This window comes from Choristoneura fumiferana, chromosome 15 (assembly GCF_025370935.1).
Source record: "Choristoneura fumiferana chromosome 15, NRCan_CFum_1, whole genome shotgun sequence".
NCBI lineage: Eukaryota > Metazoa > Arthropoda > Insecta > Lepidoptera > Tortricidae > Choristoneura > Choristoneura fumiferana.
In genome coordinates, this window is record NC_133486.1 from 4,546,668 (window position 1) to 4,560,820 (window position 14,153).

The 14,153-nt window shown below is 35.9% G+C and overlaps 1 protein-coding gene across 2 annotated transcripts in view; it reads right to left on the reverse strand.

The window, feature by feature from the left end:
• The window catches only part of LOC141435729 (FMRFamide-related peptides-like), a 41,359-nt gene extending 33,787 nt beyond the window's left edge, over positions 1–7,572 (reverse strand). For both annotated transcript variants that reach the window (XM_074098494.1, XM_074098493.1), the window contains exon 1: positions 7,491–7,572. The gene's annotated coding sequence lies outside the window, so the exon portion shown is untranslated. The remainder of the gene's footprint in view (positions 1–7,490) is intronic.
• Positions 7,573–14,153: the final 6,581 nt, after the last annotated feature.

Consider the following 14,153-nt stretch of genomic DNA (forward strand, 5'->3'; position numbering starts at 1 on the left):
CTTCGACAACGACGAACTTCCACCTTATAAACTTTCATCCCCTATTTTAACCCCTTAAAGCCTTTTTTTCACAAAAAAGATAGCCTATGTTCTTTCCCAAGGTCTATTCTATGTCTGTACCAAATTTCATCAAAATCGGTTCAGCGGTTTAGGCGTGAAAGCGTAACAGACAGACAGACAGACAGACAGAGTTACTTTCGCATTTATAATATTAGTATGGATAGTATGGATTATTCGGGGTGTCTTAGGTACAATGCCCCGCGCTGCGCTGCCTTTGGCAGAGGAAGCCCGTTTTAGTTTATTTATGTGTTTTTTATTTTTAATTTTATGTCAAAATTATTTTTTTTAATAAATATACATGTAATAGGGCAGGGCCATTTTGGGGTTTCTCTGACGATGGGATTTAAAGAAATGCAATGGTCAACGCTACTCGCATATATATAGCCGTTCTGAAGTGGCACCCGTTTTAAAGTGGCCCCCCCTTTTTACCCGACTGCAAGGAGAGGTATTGTTTTTCGCGCGTATCTTTTATGTAAGTATGTAAATATTCTTTATTACCGCATATCTCTCAAACCGCTGGACGGATTTAGACAATACGGTATTTGACTATTTTGTATATGTTTTATAAGTTAAAACTACACAATGCCTGTTATCGAATAGAAAAACAATTTTTAAGCTACCCTTACAAATAACAAAGTTATAAAGGTTTGAAATTCAAGATTAGACAGAGAAAGACATACTGGCATGTGACGTCACACGCCAGTACCTACCGCCATACTTGCTGTATAGAGAAAAGCGTTTGAGAAAGAGACAGGTATATAGTTTTTTCAAAAAAACACTATAAATCCAATTTTGAACCGATTTAAATTTTCTCTTCGCTGAACACTATCTGTATGTCTATATTTTCATAATAATATTAAGATATGGCAAAATCAGGAGTTGTGAAATACCGTATTAAGGTATCATTAGAATCGTCCTAGCAACCCGTGTCCTTAGATAGGTGACGTTAAAAACATAAAACCTGGCGGCTGTGAGATGCAAATAATTGGGGGTCAACAAACATTTTTTTTTCTAATCCTACTAATTAAGTGATGGAGTGTATTTCTATTGCCGCTTCAACAACAAGAACCGTATTATTTTTATTTTTGCTGTTCCTATTATAATGTTTAAACATATAAACCCCACTCTTGTGATAGCCACGTCTGTGTAAAAAATGTGTGTTCATGCAGCTCCTACACCTCCACACTGTAAGAACACACCTAATTACAGAAACCCAACTATCGCCACCACCACACAACACATATGCGTTTAGAACTCAACCAGTGTTCATCCACATAGAAACACAACCGTTTACATGCTACTAGATGTTAGATCTTAAATAATAATAGGGAAAAAATTGTTCCTTGTTGAACAATCTACTATTTTTCACTTTGAATGCGAGGAAAAAAAACAATGTTCTGTTCAAAATTACAATATTACTTTTTAAAAACGTACTCTCGACTAATGGACATAACATAATAAAATGAATTAATCCTTAATATAATTGAAAAGATTCATATTTGTAATCATTAATTGTGTTTCACGAAATTAAATCGTGTTTTTTAAATATTTTTGCACAGTTGTCATTTTGAGGTTATTTCCACGCCCTAAAAATCCTCCATCACAAACACCGTGTTAGCTGTTTAGGGATATCTAAAGTAAATAAAAAAAAAAATACTTTAATCCCTAGAGAATAAAAAGGAGCTTTAGTCCCGATAACGATGTAACATTTTAAGAGCATGCGAAGTGAAAAATTATAAATGCGATTTGTCCGTCAGCAGCTATACCTTATGAACTGTAAGTACTAGAGTCTAGTAACTACATAGACCTTGTCACTATGTAGTCCTGTTTTTAGGGTTGCGGAGCCAAAATGGCAAAAACGGAACCCTTATAGTTTCGCCATGTCTGTCTGTCTGTCTGTCTGTCTGTCTGTTTTTTTAGTGTACCTCCCATAGGCGTAAAGTGTGGGTGATTTTATTTTTCTCATCCATCCCTATGTGTGGGTATCGTTGGATAGGTCTTTTAAAACAATAAGGGGTTTGCTAAGACGATTTTTCGATTCATTGATATTTTTTGCGAAATATTCAACTTTAAAGTGCAAATTCTCATTAAAATCGAGCGTCCCCCCCCCCTCTAAAATCTGAAATTTGAAAAAATTCAGGATCGTAGTAAGTATATCAAACTTTCAAGGAAAACTATAGCGGCTAAGTTTACTTGAGAATTATTAGTAGTTGTACTCTTAAATAGCAGCCTAAGGTATAAAATATACCTAAACTTGGAAGATTCCGTATAAAATACGAATTCCTTAGAAAAATATTACTTAATTTTTTCGTAATGGCTACGGAACCCTATTTTGGGCGTGTCCGATACGCTCTTGCCCGGTTTTTTTAAGGATCCTTAACTTGTTTAAGGACTTCGTACAAGTAATTTTGCGAGCAAAAACAAGTAGAGATGTACATAAAGATAGCAAACCATGACTTCCGCTTCAATAACTTATCTTTCACTATAAAATCACGAAACGTTGATTTATTTTACTGCGGAGAGAAAACTTTGTCCATAAAACGATTGGGATTTGTTCGTACGCCTAAGGGAAATGAGACGGATAGATGCGGCAAGTCAGAGAGGGAAAGAGAGAGATTTATTTACACATATCGATACCCAGGGTAAAAGGAGATTTTGCTTTTGGTTGATGTCTTAATGATCCATGTTAAGATTACCCTTTCTTTAATGAACTACAATACGTACCTTGCTTCTTCACCGGTAGCGGTGTTGTAACTAGTTGATTGATATAATAATAATAATAATTCATTTAATGCGAGTAGCTTAGTGACTCATATATAATTGTTTTAGTAAGGTATATGGACCTCCGCAAAATAAGGCCTGAATGATTTTTTATTGTAATCCTCAAAAATATTTTTCCGGTTTCAATTATCAGATAGCGAATTTAAGGACGGACGGGCAAACAGAAGAGGCTACTAGGGTCTCATTTGGCACCGACGGGACCCTAATAACAAAAACTCCCAAAGCCAAACAGTTAGTTAATTTAATGCGACCCTTATATCTTTTTAACTTGCCAAATAGTCGTAGGAAACAATACAAAAGGAAATGTATTTCTCCGAATGATTTTCTGCTTACTAAGCTAAATTGAAAATGCTACTAATAGATAAAACTTGTTATTTCTTTTATTACCTGGAAATATTTTTGAAACTACATGTTGCTAAAACATACCTTAAAAAGGGAAACAGGAGTTCTAAGAGATTATTGTTTCTCTATCAAGATCCTTATTTTAGGAACGCGTTGAGGCCATCCACCAGTACCGCACTCTATTTTATATATAGGTCCTACTGCTGGTCACAGGCCTCCTCTCAGGCTTAGGCCGTAGTTAGCACGCAAGCCCAGTGCAAATTTTAAGCTTCACAGGATTGTGCAGGTTTCCTCGCAATGTTTTCCTTTATCGTAAAGCTCTTGGCAAATTCCAAAAATAATTCCGCACATGTAAAACACAGAGACGCGAGCCCGGCTTTGAACTAACGATGCTCTGCTTGAGAGGTCAAACCTCAAACCATTAGGCCACCATGGTTTCTATGTCAAGTTAAAATTAATATCAAATACATATACTTAGTCAAGTATGCGATCCCATGGAGTTGTGAATGAATTTAAGCTCCCAAGTTCATAGCAGGCGTAAGCAAATCACCGTCTCTAAGTGAAACATGTCAAGATAAACTTGGAGTTATCTGGTTTTATTTCAGTAGCGTTAGTCTCACGGTAGTTTCATGTTCAGTCACCACATACCACACCACACCACACCACACCACAGTTTCTAGTAGTTGCTATAAGAGTTTTAGGACAAGTGAACAGTTTTTGCGAGAAAATATAAATTTGTTCACAAATTAAAAAATATTTTTTCGTTTAAGCTCCGACAATAACAAGTCTAAATGAAAACGTTAAGTATTGCCTCCAAATTGAATTTAGCAAAATAATGAATCATTAAAATTAATTATTTCTGCCAAGTAATTTATTCAAAGGGTGACTTGTCTTTATTCTACAAAAGCTACAATTTTCAGGGATGCTTTCGCTGAAGAAGAATTTGTACGTGGATTGGTGGGGTGATGGATGGTTGGTCCCGAGCATTGAGTGTTTAATATGTGTTTAAGTATGTATCTATCTATTTAAGTACCTATGGTAATCCGATAACATAAACTTTGCTTAGAGCACTTTGCTTTACAGCCTTCTAGCACTAACGGTCTCTGAGCATAGCCGCGCACAGACAGACAGACAGACGGACAGAAATGGCGAAACTATAAATGTTCCTGTTGACTACGGAATCCTAAAAAGATCACGGGACATGTGACACCAATTGACCTAGTCCCAAAGTAAGCTTAGCAAAGCTTGTGTTATGGGTACTAAGCAACGGATAAATATAATTATATAGATATAGATACATACTTAAATACATATTAAACACCCAAGATCCGAGAAAAAACATTCGTATTTTTCATACAAATATCTGCCCCGACACGGGAATCGAACCCGGGACCTCAAGCTTCGTAGTCAGGTTCTCTAACCACTAGGCCATCTGGTCGTCTAACACAATAACATAATGTTTAAAAAAAATTAATTGTGAAACTTGTAACTTTACATAAAACAGAGACAATAATGTTTTCTTTTTAAATAGATAAGTATAAAATTTACAATGAAATTAATTTAATTAATGGAGGAGATTATGTTTTTTTTTCAAGTTCTTTATTTTGTTTTTACAATCTTAGTATTTTTTTTAAAGTTACTTTTGTCGTAATAATATTTACATTCACTTCGAATTTCAATCCTATCCCATCACGAGAAGTGAAAACATTCATCTTCTAAGATTTAAAACATACAGCTAAATTTTAATCATCATCATTATGTCAGCCGAAAGACGTCCACTGCTGGACATAGGCCTCCCCCAAGGCTCTCCACTCCACTCAGACCGGTCTTGTGCTTTTCGGATCCACCGCGATCCCGCGATCTTAACCAGGTCGTCGCTCCATCTTGTTGGAGGCCTACCGACAGCTCGTCTCCCGGTCCGCGGACGCCATTCGAGAACCTTTTGACCCCATCGGCCATCAGTCCTGCGAGCAATGTGCCCCGCCTACTGCCACTTCAGTTGCAATTCTTCGGGCTATGTGGGTAACCTTAGTTCTACTGCGGACTAATAATTAACTAATTTTAATACTCACATACATATATGTAATTACCAACATTACAAGTTAACTTAACAAATCTTGTAATAATTTTACCCGTTTAATCATCATCACAATGTAGGACAACAAGGAAGAATTTTTATCAAGTCACTTCAATTTCACTCTTCTTAAAAGTTAAACGTATGAATTTCAAATCGCGCAATAATGAATATTAATCCGCAAGAGTTTTAGAATATATTTGGTGAAGATTTTACGCTTAATCTAATTTGTAACAGAGATGCGATGCGATACGACTACAGAAGTTGTTTTTAAAATTAGTCCCACTTATATTATAAATGTGAAAGTTTGTGTGTGTGTGTGTCTGTGAGATCCAGATTATAATGCAATTTTTTATGTAGATAGGTGGACATCTGGAATAATACACAGGCTACTTCCTATTCCGATATCTCGAAATCTCATCGGCTAGGTATAGTATAGTAGATTGATAACCAAGGGTGGAAAGTGACCCATTTCACCCGAGATATTTGTGGCGCTTGAACGAAGTGAGAGCACCAATAGTTCGAGGGGAAATGGGTAATTTCACCCGAGTTAGACTCTACTCTTCATTTCGACGGTGAGGAAAGTAAAATACTACAATAAAATGAGAATAATAATAAATTGAATTTACTTATATCCAACCTCCAACGGTACCATTTCGACTGGCCACTTGCCAAGGCCGACTATAAAAAAAAATTCGAGTTGATCACGACCAAGGAGCTTAGATATATAGCGAACAGTTTAGCTTGTAGAGGGTCTTAGTTTAACTTGAACTGATTTGTAGAAAAAAATATTGCTTGCAGCAATAGTCCACTCTGTCCGCTAAACCAGTGGTTCCTGAACAGTGGACTGTGGGCTATGAGTTGTTCATAATATCTATAAAAAAAACCGCATTCAAATCGGTCCACCCGTTTAAGAGCTACGGTGCCACAGACAGACACACATAGCGGTCAAACTTATAACACCCCTCTTTTTACGTCGGGGGTTAAAAATGAGGTCTGCGAAAGATTTTCAACGCGCGCGGCATCCGCGGCAGTAAAAAATGTACGTTTTGAAATTTGTGATTATTAAGGTTACACGATTTGATTACAGTTTATTAACACGCTTATGTATATAACTATATTATGTACCTATCTATGAATTAAACGGAATCTTTCAACTTCATTTTTACCCGCTTTTAACGAAATTTGGCAACTTGGAACTTGGATATTATGCATATAGTTCTAATCACAACACAATAGTATTTATGGTATGATTGAACTGATTTGATGATGGGAGTCGGAAGCTAGACACTGGAACTCCAAGACAGAACAACGTACATGCCCTTTATTATGTTGTACCGTTTTAGTGCTATATTTTGACCAGGAATAGTATTCAAGGTCTGATGATGGAGGCGTTAGGCAGGTTAACCATAAAATACCTTACTTTACGCTTCAGAATCTATCTAAAGTTTAGATCTTTGCTAATAATAAAGTGGTGTGTGGCAAAAAAAGGTTGAAGAACCACTGGGAGCGGTTTTTAACCTTTTTTCACTGCGAAGCACATTGTTTACAATACTTTGAAAATTATTTGAAACCTTTCAATTTAAAAAGTACGAAATACCTTTAAGTTTTGAGAAGTTTATACTTAGTTAAACGTTAAGTTTAACTTTCCGGGCTTTAAAAAACTGTTAAACAAACTTTTATGTTTTACGATTTAGCGTCAAATTGTGACAAAAACTTGGGCATTATTAAATTAAACAAATAAACACGAATTTTTTTATGAAATATTCCCGCAATCTTTTGTTTCCTATTTTTGTATACTTTATATGAAGTGGTTTGTAGAAAATATCTTAATAAAAAGTTAATACAAAAATATTACATGAGTTCGGGGTTATTATATGAATGGAAATAATTATGTTATAATTTTACCGTACCTACTTGTGGATGTAGTATATTTAACTTTAAATTATATTTAAATTCACGAAGTAATTTTGGAAACAAAAAAATAATAATTTAATAATACTTAGAAAAACATATCTATGACAAGAACTCTTTTAAATCATGATACAAACGTGAATTATTTATAAAATAATCAAACAAAGTTTGCATCCAGCACTATTGTTTCAATTCACCCTAAAATTCTAAATTTAAACCAATATCGTTTTATAAAAACTTATTCTACATTCAAATATTTGAAAGCTCCTGAAATTGCCCTGCAGTTGGTTCACCAAAAATAAATAAATAAAACACATACCCGTTTCGGCAAAACTACGTAACAAAGTTTCACTGCGCGGGGCGTAGCGCGTCTACGCCGTAGCGGAGGTTCTACGCTTTTGGTCCTCAACTTGTGGCGCTTAGCGTTTTATGCGTGCCTGGTACCTGACATGACGTCACTTGGCAATGGACCAAGATTCTGAGATGTGGGATGGTGTACAGTTACCCACATAACTCAGAGTGGAACCGATTGTTAGAAACTTAAGTGGTTTAAAACATAGTGGTTTTCAGTCGTTAAGCTTTAATGAAGTGTAGTTGAGTTTAATTATGGCTGTTGTGTTGATTTAGAGTTTAGAGCGCCGTGGATGAGAAGTTTTAGTTCATTATAAATAAACAGCCCCTTCACACGGATATACCACAGATTCAATCAATCAATCATTTATTTGCGATAAAAACATACTTAAATGCATGCAAATACAGTTTTAGATGAGGCACAGAACATTATTTTATATTACGAATGAAATTATAAAATAACTTTCAAATACAACGTCAAAGATAGAAAAACATTAATAAATTCAATTCAATTACATTAAAATAACAATAAAGTCAAATTAAATAAAAGGAAGAAGGAATTAATAAAATTGAATTAGAGATGCATTTTTGTGTTGAAAAGTAATCTAGAATAAATGAATAAATACAATGAGCATTTGAATGTGAATTAAATACGGAAATGTCAAACGGAATAATTGATAAACAAATAAAATTTGATATGCTGTAGATAGTTTAGTCTAACGCATTAGCATAGTATTCTTTAATAGAGTAATAGGGTCTAGTCATAAAATAGTCTTTTAGTTTTCGTTCAAATGTTCTCAGATAACTGCACCCCCTTAAGCTATTATCCAATTTATTGTACACTTTTATTGCAGTATTAGTTAGGCCTTTATCAAAATATTTAAAATTACATTTAGTCACCGAAAATTTATTTTTATTTCTAAACTGATGCACATTTTGTTTAGCTACCATGAATTGGTCTTTGTGTTTAAATACATATAAGCAAATACGGTAAAGATATAAAGAAACAACTGTCAATATTTTGTACTCCACAAACATATATCTATGTGTAACAGGTACACGTGAACACCCTGCAAGAAGACGTAAGGCAAACACAGACATTCATTGCCCCGTAACGCACAATTGCCATTATTAATTTCAGGTAATGCAAAATATTCTCAAAATTATTCTAATTATTAATAAACCCGCGTAGCTCGCCCAAAAACTACGAGATTTGACATTTCGGAGACCTCACGCTACACTAGCGCCTCTAGCGGCGAGTTCATACGCGATAGCCCTCATTAGTTTGTAGCACTTACGACGGCGCCTGTACGTGTTTATGTCCAAAAGCTTGACCTTGTGATTCATGCTGGAAAGGACTTCAATGGACTTACAAAAGCATTATAGAGAATTAATGCAAGCATTTTTTATTTATTCAAATACATCTTTACTAGTGTTTGCCCGTGGCTGCGCACGCGTTAGTCATTAGATAAAGCGTTCATTGGAAATTCTGGGATTTTATTAAATTCCCGTGGGAATTCCCAGAAACTACCTCGTGGTTTTCATTGACCGAGTGTATAAAACAATCATGCCAAATTTCATGTCTGTTATTGTTATTTTTACTTTCTGTGATTGTTATTTCGAGATTTTATCCCTATCCCGTGGGAATATCGGGATAAAAAGTAGCCAATGTGTTATTTCAGATGTGCAGCTATCTACCTACCAAGTTTCATCCAAACGGACACACACACACACACACACATAACTTTCGCATTTACTAGTAGGTACTTATAATATAAGTAGGTACCTAGGTACCTAGGTAAAAACGTGTACTCTAGACTAATGGACAGACCACCTGTTCAAAATTCTAACAGCAAAAAAAAATGTTTGATTGGTTTTTCCTTTTCTTTTATTGTTTATGAAGTGACGCCTTAAAGGCTTGCATGCTTAGCCAACAGTTTCAAAACTGAAAACTATTTTAAAAGTAATTGGACTATGCATTGAAATGAATTAATTCCTTATTATAATTGAACAGATTCATATTCGTAATCATTAATTGTGTTTCACGAAATTAAATCGTGTTTTTTTATTTTTTTTAAACAGTTGTAATTTTGAGGTTATTCACAAACATCGTGTTGGCTGTTCAGGGGTTCCAACGTAAATTAAAAAAAATACTTTAATCCCTAAAGAATAAAAAGGAGCTTTAGTACGCAGAGACTAAAGTAACATTTTAAGAGCATGAGATGTGAAATAGTATATTTTTATCGAGGGACTAAAATCAGCCAATGTATACCCGAGGTGGTTAGCCACCCGAGCTTTAGCGAGGGTGTCTATTTATCCGAGGGTTTATATTGACTTTTAGATCTAGGTGAAAACTCTATTTTTCACTTCGATTGCGGAAAAACGCTTTCTGTGGAAGAATTAATGCGTTTCTTGTTCCTCCAGTCCATAAAACTTTTATAGGTTTTTAAACAAATCTTTCTAGATTTCAGCGGCAAAAGATTAACAATTATGTCTTTTGCTCTTTGCTCGACATCATAATTTTCACTCTCACTTGACGACATTGTGAGAATAATCAATTTATTTTAATCGTTTATGATTTACGCTCTACAACAATTTCAAAGTTTTTGCGGTAAGTATTTTTTACCAGACACAGAATAGATATAACAAAATCGCATCGGCGAAATGGTCCATACACAATCTGGAATAAATAGAATGGCGCCACCTTCTATGCGGAAAAAGCATAGAACTAAGACCACGTAGAAAAATAACGTAAAATTTTCGTCATGAAAATAGTCCACACACAATCTTATTTTATGCCAAAAACTAAGCAAGTACTGGCTGTTTGAGTTTATCTAAGTCACCCGAAGTAAATTAAAAAATTAATTACTTTTACTCCCTAGGGACTAAAGTACCTACTCACATTACTCCCGCCTCGTAAGGCTACATTGACCTACTTTTGGAGCATAGTAATGTCAGCCTTTCTCAGCTGCAATGATTTGGACTGTATGTGTTGTCTGTCAGTCAGTCAAGCAATCACTCACTTATGTTACTTTTATGATACGTAACCTATTGATAGATCCTGGCTATACACTGAAAGTGTTTTTCCCGAATGATTAAGTAATTTCCCAAACTGAGGGCAGCGGCGTCTTTAGCCCATGTAGCGCCCGTGTGCAATTAATACTTTAGCGCCATCTAGGAAGCGCGTGGTCAAAATGGAATAGGTAAAAAGTCCCCTAACACCGCTGCGCCCGTGTGCAACGCACACCGTGCACTATAGGTAAAGACGCCTCTGACTGAGGGCCTACTCCGAAATTCGAAAATCGAAGTTCGTATCGTAGCGTCCCTCTCTCTCTCGTATTAAATAGTATTAGTGTCAGAGGGACGGAACGACACGAACTTTGATTTTCGAATTTCGTAGTAGCCCCGCAGTTTTATATGGACGAACGTTTTTTTTCTGAAACTGTACCAAAGCTATTCATGACATATTTCACGACTATCCTGCAGTTAGGTTAGTTTTACAACAATCCAGCAATATTTAGTTTTAAAAAAAAATCGTTCGGCGTTATGAAACAGTTGGTAAAATGAATCAGATTTTGGTAAAAACATTTTTGGCGAAAAATTAGATAATCGCAGATAGGTGCTTAAAGTAGCTACAAATTCTTCTTTGCATCTTATCTGCCGCTTTTTCATTTAACATTTAATTCTGCTTGACAAAGACAAAACGTATTTTTATTTAATGGCTGTATTTTTTTAATAAAGCCACGCTTTTCCAGTCATTTTTTGAACCTAAAAACGTTGCAGAAAAAAAAAATTGCCAGCAAAAATTATTCTAATTTTAGACATTCATAATAGATTTAACCATTGCATTATTGTGCAGTATTTTTGATCTTTAGGTCACTTTAATTTCCAAACACTTTTATTGCAGTGCATTCTCTTGTATTAACTAAGTAGGTATGTAATTTTGTCAGTTTTGGCGATCATCCAAAAAAAAGGATGGAATTAATGGGCCGCCCACGACTTGTTCAAATCTGTCAACTTAGCCTCCCACCAGAGCCAAGGAATGAATTACGAACAAATGAATTATTGTTATATATTATCATCATCATCATCTCACTTATATGAATGATCCACGGAAAGAACGTGTCTAGTCACCTAAGCAACTTTTTGAATTATAGCGGTTTGAAAGTTAGTCATCACGAACAATTACTATGGTTACCATTTATTTAAAAGATAAAATAGTTTTTTTATTGTTTTCAGATTATTTAATTTAATTTAATTCAGTGGTAAGTCATAGTACTTTGTGAGATCTACATTTTGAGATTAAATTCTCAATTTTAAAAAAGGTGACTAGACATGTTCTTTGCGTGAACCCTTCATATTGTGTCTACTGGCTGTCCTCTCAGGGTACCTTATCCTTATTTGTTTATTTATTCCTTCACCCTGGCTCGCCCACACACACGCACGTGTCTTCTCTCTGACTCCCTGCTCTACCACAGATGACTGACTTCCAGTCTCTGCGGGTCATATGTGCCTGAGACAGGTATAGGACCTCACTGTATGTATTAGGCCATTATACACTAACCTACATACACTACAGGTACCTTTGGTTACATTCTGCTGTTACTATTAGGGTTCCGTAGCCAAAATGGCAAAAACGGAACGGGAACGGAACGGAATTAGGGGATTGCTAAAACGATTTTTAGATTCAGTGTTTTTTTTGCAAATTATTCAACTTTAAAGTGCCCCCCTCTAAAATCTAAACCGGTAGGTGAAAAAATTTGAAAAAATTCAGGATGGTAGTAAGTATAACAAACTTACAAGAAAAACTATAACGGTTAAGTTTTCTTGAGAATTATTAGTAGTTTAAGAGTATAATAGCAGCCTTAGGTATAAAGTATATATATGATGTATTCACAAAAATAAAAATGCAGCATCGGATGAAATTTAACTCCTAATTTCCCTCCTTTAAATGGAATGCGCGCCAAATATTCATCTACGTAATCTAGTATGAAATCATTATCATCATCCCAACTTATATACGTCCCACTGCTGAGCACAGGCCTCCTCTCAGCATGAGAGGGCTTGGGCCGTAGTTTTCACGCGGGCCCAGTGCGGACAGTGAACTTCACACACACACACACACACACCACTAAATTGCTTCGCACGTTAGTCAGGTTTCCTCATGATATTTCCTTTACCTACCGTAAAGCCTATGGTTAATTTCGAATGATATAATTTCGCATATGAATTTCGAAAAACTCAGAGAAGCGAACCCACGATACTTTGCTTGACAGGGCATAGGCCACTAGGCCACGACGGCTATGGTATAAATAAAATATTAACCCCCTATTTCACCATCCATTGATTAAATTTATTAGATGGATAAATGTGATGCCGTCTCTATCTGTTTTGTTCAAATTGACGGAGACGGCATCACATTTATCCGTCAAATAAAATTAATCAGTGGGTGGTAAAACAGCCCCTAAATGTAAAAAATTGTGAAACGTTTGTAAATGAAAAATTACTAAAATTTTACTGAACTAAAAGAGTCATCCATCAATGTAGCCAGCCAAAGTGGTTTCACACAAAAACAAAGTGATACTACAAATGTCGGGTAAAAAAGATGAAAACGATTACAGCCTAAATGTTTCCCAGCTTTTACCATTGATTTAGGAAGATGGTAATATGGAGGTGATATGAGGTGTAAATAAAGCATTATTGGATACAGTAGTCGAACAAACCGAGCGGAACCATTGTACTGACTAGTGTCATTGACATTTTTTTATTTTTTTTATTTGGTCTACAAACTGGATAGTACATCGCATACCCATGGGCCTGGCCCATGGAGGTCCATAGTCAACGAACTACCTACTAAAAATAAAATAGGTACCATAGTTATCTCGCTACTCTGCAACTAAAAGAGCAAGGCAGTTACCTCTGTGCGACAGATTCTACTAATCCTATTAATATTATAAATGCTAAAGTTATGAGTAGAGTGTATGCGTGCGCCATTTGAAGAATCTTGCTGTCCCGCTGACGCTAATATGATTTAATACGAGAGTAAGAGAGACCGTACGATACGAACTTCGATTTAAGAATTCCGTGGTGGAATCTTAAAAACAACCACCTCATCTTTGATGTTGGTTATGAGACTCCGCTCCGCTCCTCCGCTGCTTTTCACTGTAGGTCCTGTACTTTAATTTGGTCAAAAATAAGGGTAAGGATAGCGCACGAAAAAATGGAAAACTAAATACAACAGTGTAGCAAATCAGACAGGTAGTTATACAGGAATAGCGTAAGAAGAACAAAACGGAACAAATATTTGATATACATATGTCGGCGGCCGATCGTAAAATCCGGCAGGTCACGAAATTCCTAGGCATACCGTGAAATGGCGCCATTCCATGATATGCCTAAAAGTTGTCCAGGCATATCACGATGTGTCTGTGAAACAACACGGCAGATCGATTAGAGCAACGCATTCGTCGATATTCCTAGCTCAATATCGGGCACATCGTAATATGCCAAAAAAAAATAGGTACGACAAGCGAAGCGAGGAGTGGTTAGTATGAATTATGACCGCAACGCACGAGCCGAGCGAGCGAAGCGAGCGTGCCGCGGCAGCGGTCAGCGTAGTGCCAGAACCGAT